Raw genomic sequence first — 18,129 nt, forward strand, 5'->3', positions numbered from 1 at the left:
CTCCTCAGCTCTAAGTGTTCTCAAAGTGTAAGGGGTGTATGGTCACTCTATACACAGAGAGAGAATAGTGTTGAAACTATAAGTTAAAAGTTTAGTCTAAAATATTTCTGTCATACTTAATGGATAACTTAGAAAATCAGCAAAGATTTTCCTACTTAATTGAGAAAAAATACAGCTTACAAAACAGGATAGCTAGTGCTAATTACCACAGGCTAGACAGTCTGTGTTTTAGAACAGTCCCATGTCAGCACTACCAACGAGTTATTTTTAAGGTTTGGAACATCTTTTTGTGTTTTATTCTGAGGTGTTTTTGTTTTTAAAAAATATATTTAAAAACACTCTTAAAAACGAAATGAAGTCAGTGGTTGCACTGATGGGTGACAGGCTGGGAAAGGTCACAGGGGAATTTCCAGGGAGATAGAAACGTTCTGTGTCTCAACAGGGGTGAGGCTGACGTTAGGCGAATACACTTGTCAAAGTGATCAAACAGAACAGCTTAATATCTAAGCACTTCATTGTATACAAATTACACTTCAGTAAAAGTCAATACAACAAGTACTGAAATACTATTAGATATAAAATATCTAAATCACAAATACTGGAGAATGTCCAGCTCTTACAGAATTACAAAAGAAAAGTCGCCTGGGAGGTGACTGTACGAGAGCTCTGGCAGTGAGAAACGGAGGGGAGAGAGGAAGGTCTGAGACAGACGTGGAAAGAACAGGCTTTTGCGGACACGGGGGGGACGGTGCGGGAGAAATCAGCAGCAGGTTCCTGGCCTCAGCAACCAGACAGATCGTGCTGCCACTCCCTGCAACAGGCAACACTGGAGGACAAAACCGCCAGGGGAAGGAAAAGTTAGCGAGCTCAGTTTTGCACATGTTGAGACCACAGTGTCTGTGAGTCATGCTGGGGACACCCCGGAGGCAGTGGATGTACAGATCCGGGGCTGAGAAAACAGGCCAGGGCTGGCGGTGGAGGTTGGAGTCCCAGGGAAAGTAACAGAAACCACGAGAGCAACTGCTGTCCCGTAAGGAAAAACTCGGACTGAGAAACGGGTTTAAGCTGAGCCCTGAGAATCTTCACCGTTTAATGGCCGAGTGAAAAAGGAGGCGCGGATGCAGGAGAGCCTGGAGGAGCAGACAGGTCGGAAGGAAACCAGAAGCGTGGGCCGCGCGGAAATCACGGAAGGGGGTTCGAGAAACAGAGAGGGCCCGCGGTGGCGAAGCCGGACGAGAGCTGGCAAAGCTGGGGGCTGGGAAGTATCCTTCGGATTTAGTGAGACAGATGTCACTGTCGACCTTGACAAGGACAGACGCACGGGAGAGGAGCCAGGCTGGAGCGGGCTGAAAAGCAGGATGCGTGAAAATAAAGAAGGAAGGTGGCCCTCTCTTAAGGGAGGTCTGCCTGTGAGGCGGGGGAGAGACGCAGGGCGCTCGCTGGGCCTGAAGCGCAGGTGTTTCCAAAGCTGAGAGGAACTAGCACATCTTAAAACACTGACAGGAAGTCAACAGCAAGAGTCTGACGAGAGCAAGGTGCTGGTGGGCAGGTTAAGAGCACAAGGTTCCCGAGGTGAGAAGGGAGGGCGACCAGGGTGGAGCTGAGCACGGTGCCTGCACCGCCCCCGGCGGGGGGCACACGCGCCGTCTGAGCGGGCAGCTGGCTTCTGTGGTCTCTGCCTTTGAGAACAAAGGAGACAGAAACCTAAAACAGAAAATTTACTGTAACCTAGATTCATTTTTCCAATTAATTTTAAGTTATAAATCATTTCAAACATATAGGAAAAAATGTCTATATAGAAAAATAGAGAAAATAACATAAAAGGTAGCTCTGGATCCACCACTAAATGAAACAGATGTCAACAGTTGGCCACACTGATTTAACTCTTTTCTAAGGAGAAACACATGTTATGACCTGACCTAAACCCTCTCCCCTTATATCCCTCATCTTTCCCTTCACCCTCAGAGGAAATCATTTGGAAACTGGTGTCTATCTTTCCCACGTGTATTTCTGTATTTTCACTATGCAAAGTACCAAGTTATGCATAACACATGGTGCCATGTGCTCTGTGCTGTGGAGCACGAAGACACAATAAAAGCTTCACACCAAGGTGAGCTGCCCAAGAAAACACACACACTAATGTCGAAAGCGCCAGGGCTGGTTCTCTGCTCCACCCCGAGTCAGAGGCCGTGCAAGAGAGGGAGGGTCTGCAGAGGTTTCTCTGGGCTGATGTGGTACTCTCCAATAAACAGGGGCAGGGGAGCCTTCCTCGCCCAAGCCTAGAGAGAGGGGCTTCCACGGGACAACCTGTGAGCTCAAAGCATACACCTAGGAGTGTGGGAAGTGGCTGGACTGGACCCCGCTGTAAGCCTGAAGGATTCTCAAGTGAAAATGTTCTGAGTATCAGCTTGAGCAGACAGAGGTCCATTCAACAAGCCAAAAACTAAGCACCCCAGAAAGGCAGACCAGGACAATTTCTTTACATCTGCTTTTCACCAACAACAATCATTTAAAATGACTTGAATACTAGGGTTTAGGGGAAAAAAAGGATGGGTCAATCACTTTAGGTGGAATTTCACTTACAAAAAATAAGGCACTAATGAGTTCGTTGTTTTCAGAGCTCATGAAGTGCTTCACATCCCTCACCCGGCAAAGTTACCCAGACTATGTAACCAAAACAGGAGTCTTGCCTTCTCTGGATCAAATCAATCTTGAGTGGTCGCGCCAGCCAAACAGTTAAGAGATGGGCAGGACTCCCACTGAAACATGAGTAAGAACCAAAGGCAAGCTCCTCTCTGCTTCCAAGTTCTTGTTATTCAGAGCAAGCACATACCCAGTTTAATCAAACATTCTTTTTCCAACACGTGGGTGTTTGAAAAATTTTATCAGTCCTCTGCTCTGAAAATTCTCACCTGACCACAAGTCCTGTATGCCACAAAGAAAGTTAAGGGTTCTTACTTATTCACCATAAAAATTACAGCTCAGTATTCCTCAAAGTACAATCCATCAATCTTTTGAATCAAAATCAGCTGATACAATTTTTTAAATGCATATTGCCTGGACCTACCCATAGACCTACTGCATCAGAAGCCTTACAGGTGAAGCTTGGGGATGTGCATTGTAAAAGCTCCCCAGATTATTCACATTAAATCTGGGGGGAAAGGACTATAAATAGAAGCTAAATAAATAACAACTTCTCAGGAAACGCCTATCTAGTTTGCTAAAATGAGACTATCCTGAGCAACCACCTCATTGCCAATAGTGCCAGGACTAGAATGTGTCATTCATGAGCCCTTTCATTCCAAGATTTCATTAAACAATAGATGACTTATTAATAGTAATAATAGTTATTGTTAATAAAAGGAATATGCTATAGCTATTAAGAATTTGAACCAATACTTTAGTTATTTGAAGTTGGATTTCCATTTGTTTTCTTGCTTTTTTATTCTGAGATAACTGTAGAATCACATGCAGTTGTAAGAAACGATACAGAGATTCCTTTGCCCAGTTTTCCCAGTGGTAACATTTTGCAAAATTACAGCATCAGAGCCATGACAACACTGATAGAAACCGCTTCCTTTCTTCAGATTTCCCTGTTCTTGTTCGTGTGTGTGTGTGTGCTGACGGGCTTCGTTCTGTACGGCTTGATTATGTGTAGCTTTGTGTATCTACTGCTACAGTCCAGTACACAAGACCTTCATCACTACAAAGATTCCCCCGTTGCTTTTTTATCGCCACATCCGCCTCTATCACCTCCCCTGATTCCCTGGCAGCCATTAGTCAGCTCTCTGTCTCTACAATTTCAAGAATGTTACAAAAGCGGATTAATACAGTATGTGAACTTGGGGGGCTGGCCTTTTTCACTCAGCATAATTCCCTGGAGGTTCTTCTAGGCTGTCGTCCACACCGGTGGTTCCTTTCTCTTTACTGCTGGGCGGTTTTCCGCGGTCCGTATGGACCAGACTTCCTCCAACCGTTCCCCTGGGGCAGGGCTTCTGGGCTGACTCAGCTCCAGGCTACTGCAAGCAAAGCTGTGTCATTCACTTACTGGTTTTTGTGTGAAAATAAGCTTTCGTTTCTCTGGAATAAATGCCCCAAAATGTAACTACTGGGTTGTCCGGCAGTTTAGTTTAGTTTAGTTTAGTTTTTAACACACTGACAGCCTCGGTCCCACGGGAGCTACGCCATTTTCTACGGGTTCTATTCCCACCAGTTTCTCTGGATCCTCACCAACAGCTGGTGTCATCACTGATTTCAACTTGTTTTCATGACAGCAAGGCACATTTCAAAAAGGAGGAATGATATGTATCAACATAAAGATACTTGTTAGAAAGAGCAATGGATTTAGGGTGAGGATGCTCAGGTTCCTGCCCCATTCCCAGCTTTTACCAACACAGACAGACTTTCACTTAAAGCGCTGAAGCTGTGATAGGTTCATGGCTGTTAGGTTTTTTTTTTTTTTTTAACTATGATTCAAAACTTAGAAATGTGATGTACGTATTTACATATATACGTCAAACATTCATGGAATTTTGAAAAGAACATATACCTCTCATTACAGCCCTAAAGAATTCCTCTCATCCTGCAGGGGAAAAGGAAGAGAACAAAAACATTCCGTGAAAACACAGGCGTAATTTTCAAAATACGATGGGGTATTAGATACCTGCAAGAATGTTTCACCTGCTTGAACCTTCAAGCCCCGATACCCTCTTCTCCAAGGTCTGATGAATTCACAGGTCTAGAACTTGGAGTCCAACACCCTCACTCAAATTTTCTCCAAAACCCAAGTGGCCATGAAAATCTCAAAGTCAGAGGCCACCTTTAATGACTGAAAATACGCACTATCTGTTTGTTGTCTGCCGTGGCTGTACATTATATTACCAGCCATAACACCATGCGCACAAGTATCTAGGAAGCCATAGAGTTAATCAGGCCATTATCTCCAGTCACTTTGTTTGTGCTAAAACACGCTGTCTTTCTTAGTAAGGGGTAATATTCAACACTGACTCTCCACAGTACTGCGGTTTGCGCAATTCGTTCCTGAGTTCCTCAGCTGATGTGTGAGACGGAGTCACAGGCAGGTCGAGGTACCGACCGCCTTAACCTCAGGTCATCACCTCCAGCTGACAGTAGCCCTGCCTGTTGGCCCTAGTGCTTTGCAAACGATCAGTCTCCTTTATGCCATAATATGAAAAAAGAGGAGGTGGGAAATACTGGTCTGTCCATTTATCTTCCTAGCTGGAGACCATTTCTGTTTTGAGACTGCCACAAAGATGGATTCTGAGTTAGTAAATAAAGAATAGCAAAAACATCCAATTTATTCTTCTTTTAACAGCCCTTTTCCATCAGTTAAGGTAAAAATAGGGTTCTTTGCATGTTCTATGACGTAGTTTTTGTAAGTGAACTAAATAATCCCTAAAATTCCTCCTGGTACCATGAGCCGGGCAATGATACTGTGTATAAGATGCTACGTACCTGGAGGCCTCAGCCACTTCTCTGACTCATAGCCCCCACGTTGTCAGAGACCTTTATTTGCCCTCTTTTGTCTATATCCTCTGATTTATATTTTTCTTTTTTCTCCTGCCAGTACCTCCTTCCCATTTTGCCAGACATAGAAATAAAGAACAAGTCAATATAGCCATGCTGGAAAGAGGTGGGAGAACTGGCGAGGAGTCCTCACACCCAGTGCACCACAAGTGGGGTGTCCTGTCATACAAACTCTGAGGCTTTTTGGCGGGGGGAGTAATTAGATTTTTTTTTTAATCTCTAATGGAGGTGCTGGGGATTGAATCCAGGACCTTGTGCACGCTAGGCACGCACTCTACCACTGAGCTAAACCCTCCACCGACAAACTCTGAGGCTTTTAAGCAAAACATACAATTTTTTGAAATCAAAGGAAATCAGTGAAATGATTAATAGACTATGCAGAGAATATAATACATACAGACACCACATCCTACAATTTCTTTCTCTCACTTGTCTCTCTGACTTCCAATTTGGGAAAGAAAGGGATTGAAAGGGATAGAAAAAGGTGGGCGCAAAAGGCAGTGGAAAATCAAAACCACCCGTCAGAATGGCTATCGTCAAAAAGAACACAAGTGACACATGTCACTGAGGGCGTGGAGAAAAAGAACCCTTCTACACTGTTGGTGAGGATGTAACTTTGGGCAGCCACTGTGGAAAACAGTATGGCGGTTTGTCAAAAAGCTAAAAATAGAGCTACCATATGATCCAGCAACTCCATTCTGATACATATCTGAAAAAACCCCAAAACCCTAATTCGAAAAGATACACACATCCCAGTGTCCATAGCAGCATTATTTACAATTGCCAAATTATGGAAGCAACTTAAATGTCCATCAACAGATGGGTGGATTAAGAAGATGTGGTGTACACACACACACACACACACACACACACACACACACACACACATATAATATATATATCCCCAGTGAAATACTCTGTCATAAAAAATAATGAAAACTTGCCATTTGCAGCAACATGGATGGACTTGGAGGACATTACACTAAGTGAAATAAGTCAGAGAAAGACAAATACTGTATGATGTCACTTACATGTAGAATCTAAAAAATAAGTGAATAAAACAAAAAGGAAGCAGATTCAGATACAGAGAACAAACTAGTGGTTACCAATGGGAAGAGGCAAGGAAGGAGGGACAACATAGAGGTAGGGGATTAAGAGATACAAACTATTGTGTATGAAATAAGCTACAAGGATACAGTGCAACATGAGGAGCATAGCCAATGCTTTATACCACCTTCATATGGAGCATAACCTTTTAAAGTTGTGATAAGTTGCTACATTGTACACTTGTAACTTAAATAATATTGTACATCAACTCTACTTCAATAAAAAATTTAAAAACATTTTAAAGGCAATGGAGAAGAACAAGAACAGGTACCTAAAAGCAGTGCCTGGCACATAGCAGGTGAGCAGTAAGTATCTGCCAAATGCACTGCATTAATGAGAATGAAGGGGAAGAAAACAGGTTTAAAGTGTGGCAACGGGGAGAAACCATGAAAGGTGATTTACGATGGTTTGACCTAGATCTTTGTATTGTCAGCACTTCAGTTGCTTGTCATACATGGGGCTCTTGTATATGAACTTTCCCTTAAAGCAGGAATAGGAAACATTTGGGAGGCAGCAAGGGAGTGAAAGGGGAGGAACACGGCACAGGAGGTGAGAGAGGCCACACGTAGGGCCGCACGCCGCCCCCCGTGCTCCCAACCACGGTGACCCAGGGCTCGAGGCCAGGGTCTCTGCCCTCCTCCTGCAGCTTCCTGTGCTCTGCAGCCTGCCGCTCACCGCAGGAGCCCCTGCAGATTCCTCTCCACCACCTGTACTGAGGGCAGCGGGACGGGGACCCAGGAGGACAAAGCTCATGCCCTAAGTACGTGAGGACAGGCGTTTATTTAATATCTACAGACTTCAGAACTATGAGAAAGCATGTTATTGAAGGAAAAGGAAGAAATTCACACACACATTTGTAATCTCTCTCTAGAAAATACAATTAAGGAAAAAATACATATCATTACCATTAATGAGAGTAGAAAAAAGCCAAAATACAGCCTAGTGACGGAAACAATACAGTGCCTTCATTTTGCTTAGAGACAATGAACACAAGGCAATTTTCAGTTTTCTCTGCTAACAGTGAGCGCATTATCAGTAAGAATAACGGGCATCTAGCCAAGGTTTACTACACGCCGCGCACCGCACCAAGAACTGGAAGGGACGTCACAGGAGCCCCGGGAGCCCCCGGACGCCGCTGGGGAGGCTGCGAAACGGCGCAGCCGCTTCGGGAAACACCCCCTCAAAAAGCTAAACTCAGATTTATTATAAGACCCCGCAAATCCGCACCTATACGTAACCAAAATAGCCTGAAAACAGATGTCCACACACAAAATGTTTACAGCAACATGACTTACAACAGTCTCTCTCTCACAGACACACACATACACAATGTCCAGACAACCCAAATGCCCGTCGACTGACGGATGGATAAACAAAACGCGACACACACACAATGGAGCATTAAAATTCAGACATAAAGAGGAAGTCCTAATACGTGCTACACCGTGGATGAACCTTGACATCACTGCGCTAAGTGAAAGGCGACAGACACAAAAGGCCACATACTGTATGATTCCACTTACACGGAACGTCTAGAATGGGCAAGCCCATAGAAGGACAGCAGGTTAGTGGCTGCCAGGGGCCTGCAGGAGGGAGGGAGGGGTACAGCTGCTGATGGGTGTTTTTAAAAAAATGTTTTAAAACTAGATAATGGCGATGAATAGCACAAATCTGCAAATATGCTAAACACCGCTGACTGCACTTTTGAAGCGTGGGTTTTATGTACAGCATGTGAATCTCATCTCAATAAAGCGGCTATTAAAAAATTGGATCTGATCCATCTTTGGTAATATGAATAAATCAATCAACCGCAACTACTTGCTTAAAAATTTCTAAGAATGGAATCTACAGTCTCCCTCAAGAGACCATTCCAGTATCATATGCCCTGAAAATGTTCCTTTTTATAACTTTCTAATTCTTTTGGCCAATGGAATAAAGAGAAGAGGGCTCAGATTCTAGAGTCTTTCCTTCCTTTTGCTGTAAAAGTCCCAGAACAATGATAATCTGAACTGACAACTCGAAACTCTTTAAATTTTTCCAATCTTACTTACATTTTTCCAATCTTACTTATTGAAAAAACATTCAGCAAGATTTTGCAGCAACATGGATGAACTTGGAAGGCATTACACTGAACGAGAACAGCTGTCTTCATTATCCATCTTCCTTCTAATTGTCCACATGTAATTCATTTCACACACAGCTGTAATCAGTGTGTATATAATTGTGTATTCTTCTGTTCAGTACTGTAAACATGCTGTGTTGTTAACATAGTTTTCTGACAATCACTTTCAGTGTTGCAATAACATCCATCCAGCTGATGTATCATTATTTTCCTGACTTTTTTCCTTATGTTGACTTTAAAGTCTTCTTTCCCCAATTGTTCTCTGTGTAGACGAGCTTCATATAGATTTTTTTTATCTTCCTTCTTTTGAGTCACTTCCTGGGGTTGTTTCTCAGAGGTGGAGCTTCGGGGTCATCCCGTGGTAACATCTTATAGCTCTCGCTGTCTAAACAAGAATGCACTTTTCAACACTATTTTGCACTGTGGGGTGTGTGTGTGTGTGTGTGTGTGTGCGCGCGCACGCACGTGCAAGTGTAGACAGGTTAATTTAATAGACCTGAAATGATACTAAAGCTCTACTGCTGAGTTTCATTTTTCAAATTGGGTCATCTTTACTTTTTATTATGAAAATAGCAAATGCTCATGGTCAAACTTAAATAATTCGTGAAGTATACAACCAGAAAGTGAAAGGCTCCCCCAGTCTTCTTCTGGAGGATTGATTAAAACACAACACCTCCTACATCTGAGCTTGCCTACGTGAGGAATGTGACTTAGTGATCAAAGGCTTTAGGATGGTCACAGACAAGCCCTGGGCCCGACGGAGTCCACCCCAGCTCCACGAGAGGGGAGAATGCCCCGCAGGGGGCCGTGGGACGCGGGGACTAGTGGGACAAGAAGATACCGGTTAACGCCTTCCGCAGGGAGAAGGGCAGAGGCGGCGGTGTGTTTTTGAGAGTAATGAGAGGAAAGCAGAGGCCAAGATGATCCCAGTGCAGTGCGGACTGACAGTGACTGGGCAGAAGCACAGGAACTCATTTTACACAAACAACAAATGAATACCTACAAGTACATAAAATAAAATTAACGGAAAGTAACTATTGACTAAAGACAGCACAGGCTTGGGTCATCAGTAGAGAGAAAAGTAAATACATTTCTTACAAAGAAAAAGTAAATTTGTCTCCCGCTTGTACTATGAAGCTCCAGGATGATTATTTGTCGGTCTGACCAGAAGGTCATTTCTTGACCACAGACTACAGAACATTGAAGTGTTTCTAGTTTGCAAGCACATTCCTCAGTTTTGCATTTTCTGTGCTCAGCTGTCTCTGATGGAAGCTGTTTCTGAGCCAAAACTCAGGTTGTCTCCTTACAACCCACACTGCCCTACTCACGCCTGCAACTTGCCGAGATTGTGCTCATACGCTGCGGGCACAGCTCCAGGCTGCGCTAGGCTGTCTGTTGCTTGGTAAGTGCCCGGAACTGTCTGTGAGGGCAAATCTGTGCCCTGAGACAGGCCCACAAACTCCAGGGAGGATACTCCTTCATTCTTACCCACCCCTTCAGGGCGCCCTGAGCCAAGCTAGCTGATCACAGAACCTTGCTTGGTTCTGTGATGGAAGTGGATGGAAATTTGCGATATACTGGCTTCACACTTGGATTATTAATACACTAGCTGTCCTGGAGATAACCACTCTCTTAACTGAAAAGTTTCCCAAACATAGAAGATCTTAGCACTTAAAGTACTGCCCATGACCCTAACTTTATTCCCACCCCACCCCACCTCCATTCTACCGAACTTTATGCTGCAGAACCACCACCGTTTTCCTGTTTCTGGAACACACGGTGCACTTCACATCTCTAGGCCATGGCACGTGGTCTTTCTTTTTCTGAGAGTACCTTTCACCCCCGAGCATCCAGAGTGCCTTTTCACCCTGTCTAACTCACTCAGAAGTCCGCCCTCCCAGGATCCCCCACGTCCACCCTGAGAATCCCATGCTGCTTTCTTCTGTGCTGTCTCTGTGTCTGGAATAAACTTCCACTGTTGCACTGAGTGTGCTGTGCTGTAAAAAGGAAAAAACCGCTTTATGGGCACCTATTCCACTAGACACAATTCTAGGCGCCGTAAAAATTAATCCAGAAAAGGAAGAACGGGGGGAAGAATGGAGAAATAGCGGGAGGGAGACCCAAAGAAGTTTCTGTGACCTCCTCTGTGCAGGGACCATGTCTTACTCATCTCCGTGTCTCCACGGGGCAGGGCAGTACTCAGGACACAACAGGGTTCTTTCAGTGTTTGATGGATAGATTTGACACATATCTTGAAGGAAAAAACAATGAACTACCTTGGCATGCAATTCTTATCAAAGAGAAAACTTCCATTAATCAAAACAATGCATTATTTGAGCCAAATTAGTTATGGTGCACAAGCACATTTGGGGCCCAGCTTGAGATTCTGTGGAATGTTAGTGCCAAGAACTAAGCCAGACACTCAGAATTCAAAGATGCATAGACATGGCTCTTTCGCTCAGAGGGCTCCTGGTTTAGACGGGGAATCAGGCTGATAAAAAGACAACGACCATATAACATGATCAAAGCTACACCCAAGACATGTTCAGAATACCATGGCACAAAAAGGAGATGCATATTATCCAGCTGCAGGTGACGGTGGAGGCAGGGGCGACTCGGGAAAGGCGTCCTGGGGGAGATGGTCCCTGGGCTCAGCCCGAGATAACCACGTGTCTTCATACGTTTGGCTGGTGGTTGGTCCACGAAGGGGGCTACTTGCCCTGTGGTTCAAGTGTCTCCCTAGGAATGAACTCACTCAGTCGGAGAGTCATCCAGTTCTCACCCCTCCTAAGGGGAAGTGAGCCCTAGCACGCAGCTAGGGTAAGGACCACGGGTCAGAGCTGGAGGGGCAGGCAACGCCGCCCTGCACTGAACCAGATAAAGAGCCAAACAGAACTAGGTCCCAGAGGACAGTGTGCATCGAGCATGGGGTGGCGAATATTTCACCACAGCGGCCAGAGTGTAAAAGGAAGAAAAGGGGTGTGGGCTGTGGTGGCAGGGAGAAGAACGTTCATGGAACAAAGCCTGCGGGAAATGGCTCCCCACAAAGTAACCTAGAGCACTGTGAGCAAGGCAGATTGGACTGTCCCTGGGGACTCTCTGAGCGCGTTGGGAAAGAGTCTGAAGGAAGCCAGAGCTTCCACAAGTGGGAGGCTAATGCGGAGCCAGAGCAGTATTTACTTGCTGCTGTTACAGACATTTGATTATTATTATTTTAAATCCCAGGATGCTTTGTCCTATGTTGTGTAAGGAAAGTATGAGACACCATTCCAGCCCGCAAGGAGTTTACAATTATGTTGAGAAAGCAATTATGTGTTCTAGTTTTTAAGTGCTATAGAAACACACTCAGGGTGGAAAAATTGTGAAAGACTTCCCAGAAAAGGAGGGGATGAAACTAGAAACAAAGCTGAGGCTCTCAGACCACGTCCAGAGGACAGCGACGGAAAACGCATGTGCAGAATAAGGTGGCACTAACAGGAGGGTTTGGTGGTGCAGAGATTTAAAACAGCAGCAGCAGCAACAACAAACAGCTCGCTGTCCAGTGGCTGTGGGGCAGAGTCTCGGGCAGGGCGTCCCGGGGTGAAGACTGTCTGGACAAAGACCAGCTCCTCGGGCTGGGCGGCAGGCAAGAGATGGATCCAGAGCGAGGGGCCGACAAGAAGACACACAGGTCAGGGAAGGTGTCTGGAAGGACCTCCCGGGGCGGGCGTGGCGCGTGCAGAGAGCGCTCCGAGGGCGCCTCAGGCGAGGGGCGAGCTGCTGGGGCCGGCTGGCCCGGGCTCACGGGGAGGGCGCCGCCCAGAGCCAGGGCGCCAGCGGGGGACCGCGCTGCTCTTCAGGTATCTGAGAAGGCGGGGTGGCCGGGTGAGCTGCTAACTGCTGGAGATGAGGCCTGTTAGGTGTGGCTGTGGATAGAAGTCTGCCCCTGCCTCCAGGGTCAAGGATCAAACTAGGGTGGTCACCAAGAAGCGCCAGCAAGCCGTGTACAAAAGGCAGAAGGCAGAGCCCAGGGGTCCACCCTCCGCCCTGCGGCTCCCCAGTCGTCCAGAAACCCACCGCACCTGAAGGCCCGCAGAGCGTGGCCGCGCGGCCCCCCTCAGGCTGGGGGCACCGCACGAGGGTACCGAGACCGCACGTTTGTCTTACGATCTGCTTTTAAAATTTAAGAATTTTGAAACTGAAAAGAGCGAATATTTCACACGTTCCCTTTTACACTGTTTCAGCTAATACCACACTCTGAGTGATACATGTATTCTCTGGTTTACCTCTTTAATGAAATCTTAATTGTTTTTGGCTCTCTCTTGTTCCACTATTTTGTATGCCTTTTTTTTTTTTTTTGCTTAGTAATAGCATTTCCATCAATTTTTCTTTTGTTTGTTTTAATTGAAAAACAGTACACGCTCATTTCAAAAACTAAAAAATACAAGAAAGTCGAAGATTAAAAATCATACAGTCTTGTTGTAATCATTTAATTTATTTAACATTTTGAAGTGTTTCCTTTCAGTCCTTTTTCTGAGCTCTTTTTTAACATTATTGTGCTGCACCCTTACTTTTGAGCTTCTGAATCTTGTAGTAAACAGTGCCTGAGGGAGAGGAGTTTCCAGATGAACTGTTTGTGCCTAATTACGCAATTCGGTCCAGGGGGAATAACAGATCAGAAGGAAACTGCTTTTAAGCGGAGTCCAGACAGCACGCTACACACATTCCTGCAGAGCCTCAGCGCGCCCAGCGCCAGCAGAGCGGGTTGCCGGGCTGAGGATCCTGCCAGGAACCTGTGATGCCTTCTGCTCACTGGCAGTCCTGGAGGAAGTCTGCCAGGCCCTTCATAACATATATTCTGTTCTGCAGTTCTTCCTTTTGTTTTCCAGTCAACTGAATGTTCTGTTTTTCAGGAAGGTGATGTGAACTGTCCGCGTGGTTTGGAAGCCTGGCACACACAAATGCCTGTTACCTTCATGGAGGAAGCAAAATGCGGCTGGGTGCAAACCCCGTCACCACCTTTCCCCTGAAAGCTGGCTCGCCTTCAGCACCTGATGTCATCCATGGCCACCATCTCTCCCACAGTTCTCATCTCTTCCATTTTCCCCTCTGAGTTCCCAGAGTATTTCTCAACTGTGTTTTCCACATCACTGCTCCAGTGCACCTCGGAGTGAATACTCCCTTTTACCGTCTCCAGTTTGTATCTTAATTCTGCTGCTGCCTGCTGTTTACCTATGCTGTCCATCCTTTCTGCTCCCTGTTCCTCTCAGCCCGTTTGCTCCTCATGCTTTCGTGCTTCAGCTCCACAGAAGCCTTGTCTTCTTGCATCAGCAAAGGATACCAGAGCGGGGAGGGTACAGATCAGTGGGAGAGCCCATGCTCAGATGCACGAGGTCCTGGGTTCAAGTCCCAGAACCTCCACTGACAATAAATAAATGAATCTAATTACTTCCCCAAAACAAAAAGATTTTTTAAAAAATAACTGTATAAAAATAACTATATAAAAAAACAAAGGATACCAGAAAAGTTTTTAAATTCCCTATAATTCTTTAAATAATTTGCAGAATTGTTCTTCAAGTCTTCATAATGCTATTCCCTTCCCTTGTTCTAAAAGTTTTTATTAAGTCCCGTGTTGTTACACGGCCTCTCACTGGAGGATGAGACTTGGCACACCTAGGCCTGGTATCTGACAATGAACAGAACACGCGGACTGCCCAGGGCCCCGCGCTGTCAGTGTGTGTGCCCGTGACCCTCCCGCTCCAGCCGCCAGCTGCGCAGCCGAGGAGCCCAGCCCCTTGTGTAATTCCCGGTGTCCGACAGGTCTCCATCTGGTGCTAAACTGAGATAAGATCCAGCTGCGAGGCTGAGATGCAGAAATGATAGAATATTAAAAAAAAAAAACAAAAACAAAAACACTACAGTCCCCAGTGTTATTATTTGAGATGGTTTTGATTATGAGTAACAGAAAATCCACCTCTAGTTGGAATTGACAGAAATAAAGTTTATGGGCTCAAAAAACTAGAAAGTTCTGTACTGTGCTTCAAAATTTTAAAAAAAACACTTTCATTATGGGAAATTTCAAATCTACACAAAGTGAACAGAATGGTCCAGTGGCCTCCTATGGACTCGTCACCAGCTCCAGCAATTTTAGATTGTGCCTTTCTTGTATCGCGATGCCTTCACCCTCTCCCTACCCCTGCTTGACTGCTGTTTTTGTAATGGAAGTTCTTGAGTAACATTTGCATAAATGGAAATGCACAAATCTTAACTGTAAAATTTTAACAAATGGCCACATCTGTATAACCCACATTCAGTTCAGATACAGGACACTTCCATTTCCCCAGAAAGTTCTCTCACGTTTTTTCCCAGTCCACCAATAGCTCCCCACCTCCAGCCTGAGGTCACCTCTGTTCCAGTTTGTTTTCCACCAGAAATCAGTTCTGCCTCTTCTACAATTTTATGTACATGAGCTCATTCAGCGCATGCTTTTTGACGTCTGGTCTCTCACGCGGCGCTGTGTCTGACATTCATCCGCTCGTTGCATGTATCGGCGGTTCTCTCCTTTGTACTGGTGAGCAGTACTCTGCTGTATGCGTATAAACCACAGCTGCTTTTTCTCCTGGTGATGGATATGTGGATTACTTGTTTTGTACACTGTGAATAAAGATGCTACGAATACTCTTGCACAAGTCTTTCTGTGGCGTATGTTTCCACCTCTCCTGCATAAACAAGTAGAGGTGGAATTACTGAGTTAAAAGGTAGGTGTATGTTTAACTTCCTAAGAAACTGCCAAAAAAAAAAAATTCCATCCACAGTGTGTGAAGATTCCAGTTGCTCTACATTTCTGCCAACATTTGGTATTTTCAGTCTTACGAATTTTAGGTGTTCTAGGGAATAGAAAGTATCTCATTTTGTTTTAATTTGCATTTCCTTGATGGTCAATGGTGCCTTGTATTTTTATGCTTGTTAGCCATTCATATAGTATCTCCTTCTGTGAAGTGTTTGTTTAGGTCGTTTAAGTCTTCGGGGGCAGGTGTCATTTACTGAGTTGTAGCAGTGACTTACTTCATATTCTTGATACAAGTTTTTTGTCAGAAAAATGTTTTGTGACTCTCCTCCAACGCTGTCTGTGGGTTCCACATTCATTTCCTTTACTGCATCTTTTGATGGGCTGAAGTTTTTAATTTCGACCAAGTTTAATATGTCAATGTTTTCTTTTAATGTTATTGTTTTCTGTACCTTAGAAAATTTTGCCTCAGGTGACAAAAATTCTCCTGTATTTTCTTCTAAAGAGTTTATGGTTTTAATTTTTATACTTAGGTCTCTGATTCATCTTGAATTAATTTTTGTGTAACATAAATTGAGGTTAATTATCTTTTTCAGATAGCCAGTTGTTTCAACACCATTTCTTGAAAAGAATTTCTTTTCTCCATTAAATTGCTTTGGTACTGTAAGCAAAAATTAATTGACTGTATATATGTGTATATTTCTGGAACTCTATTTCTGTTTATCTATGTGTCTACCCTATACCCATACCATGGTATACTGATCATTGTCTCTTTATAACTAAGCCTTGATGAGAATAAGTCCTCCATCTTTGTTCTTCTTTTTCATTGTTTTGGCTATTCTAGGTCCTTAGCATTTCATAAGAATTTTAAAATCAGCTGATCTGTTTTATTTACAAAATAAATCAGCTGGGATTATGACTGGCAATGCACATACCTATAGATTCATTTGGAAGAAGTGATGTATCAACAATATTGAGGTTTCCAATCCATGAAAATTATACATCCTCATGTATTTACATCACTTTGTGGGGGGTAATTAGGTTTATTTATTCACTTATTTTCAGAGGAGGTACTGGGGATTGAACCCAGGACCTTGTGCGTGCCAGGCATGCACTCTGTCACTTGAGCTATACTTTCCCCCCTGTATTTACATCTTTAATTTCTTGAGCAGCATTTTGTACTTTTCAGTGTAGAGCTGTGCATGTTAAATTTATTAAGTATTTTATTGTTGAAATATAATTGGTTTTAAAATCTCATATATATGTAAAAACAATATTTTTATTGGCCTTTATCTTAAAATTATGCTAAGTTAAATCCCCTTACCGATGATAATTTTTTGTTGATTCATTAGAATTTTCTACCATATAAACAATCTGTGCATAGGAAGTTTTTATTTCTTCCTTTCCAGTCGTTATTCCTTTGACTTTCCCTTACCTACCGCACTGGCAAAGACGTTCAGGAAAATGTCGAGAAGCCGTGGCGAGAGTCGCAACCCGGCCTTGTTCCCAGTCTGAAAAGGAAAGTGCTCAGTGGTTCGCAATTTAGAACGTTAGCTGGAAGGGTTTTGTGGACGTCCTTTAGCAGACTGAGGAAACGCCCTTCTACTTTCAGATCTGTATTGTCAAGTATAGACACTGAATTTTGTCAGATGTTTTTCCTGCATCTATTGAGGTGACGGTTTCTCCCTTATTCTGTTAGTATGGCAATTCTGTTTATTTACTTTCAAATACAAAACCAGTATTTCATTACTGGGGTAAAACCCACTTGGTCCTGCCGTATTAATTCTTTTATACACTGCTGGACTCAATTTGCTAGTATTTTATTAGAGAGCTTCGTATCTGTAGGAGATTTTTTATTTTAATATTTTATAATATCTTCACTATGTTTTAGCATCAGCATTATACTAGCCTCATAAAATTAGTTGAGAAAAGTCTCTTCCTTTATTTTCTGAAAGAACTTATAATGTTGTTAGAATTTCTTTTTTAAATTTTTGATATAATTTACTAGTGAAAAATCTTTGGGCCTAGAGTTTTCTTCAGAGGATTGTGTTTCTTACGAATTCAGTTTCTTTCACAAAGTCTCTGACAGGGCTATTTGGATTTTTAGTGTCATTTTGTGTCAGTTTGAGCAAGTTGTATTTTTCCAGGAATTTTTCCATTTCACTAAGTTGTCCAATTTATTGGCATAAGAAGTTCTAAGAATACCCTTAGTGTTCTTTTATGAAGGTATGAATCCATGATGATACTCCTTCATCATGGGGTTTTTTTTTTTTTAGGGGTTTTTCAATTTTATTGATCTTTCGGAAGAATCCTTTGGCTTTGTTACCTTTCCCTGTGGTCTAGTTTCTATTTAACTGCTATCTGCTATTTTCTTAATTTAATTTTCTTTCTTACTTTGCTTATATTATTCTAGCTTCTGGGAATGCACAAAAATTAAATTTAACCATTCCTCCCTTTTAATACAGGCATATCTCATTTTATTGCACTTCACAGATACTGCATTTTTTACAAACTGAAGGTTTGTGGCAACCCTGTGTTGAGCAAGTCTGTTGGTACCATTTTTCCAATGAGATTTGCTTTGTGTCTC

The 18,129-nt window shown here is 43.6% G+C and overlaps 1 protein-coding gene and 1 long non-coding RNA gene across 2 annotated transcripts in view; one reads left to right on the forward strand and one right to left on the reverse strand.

The window, feature by feature from the left end:
* The window catches only part of DIPK1A (divergent protein kinase domain 1A), a 95,123-nt gene that overhangs the window by 39,535 nt on the left and 37,459 nt on the right, over window positions 1–18,129 (reverse strand). The gene's annotated exons all lie outside the window — the stretch shown is intronic.
* LOC116665883 lies at window positions 12,076–15,436 on the forward strand. Its single transcript, XR_004322653.1, has 2 exons — window positions 12,076–12,446; window positions 13,669–15,436. It is a non-coding gene; the product is annotated as an uncharacterized LOC116665883 (long non-coding RNA).

The sequence above is a fragment of the Camelus ferus genome, chromosome 9 (genome assembly GCF_009834535.1).
Source record: "Camelus ferus isolate YT-003-E chromosome 9, BCGSAC_Cfer_1.0, whole genome shotgun sequence".
Classification (NCBI taxonomy): domain Eukaryota; kingdom Metazoa; phylum Chordata; class Mammalia; order Artiodactyla; family Camelidae; genus Camelus; species Camelus ferus.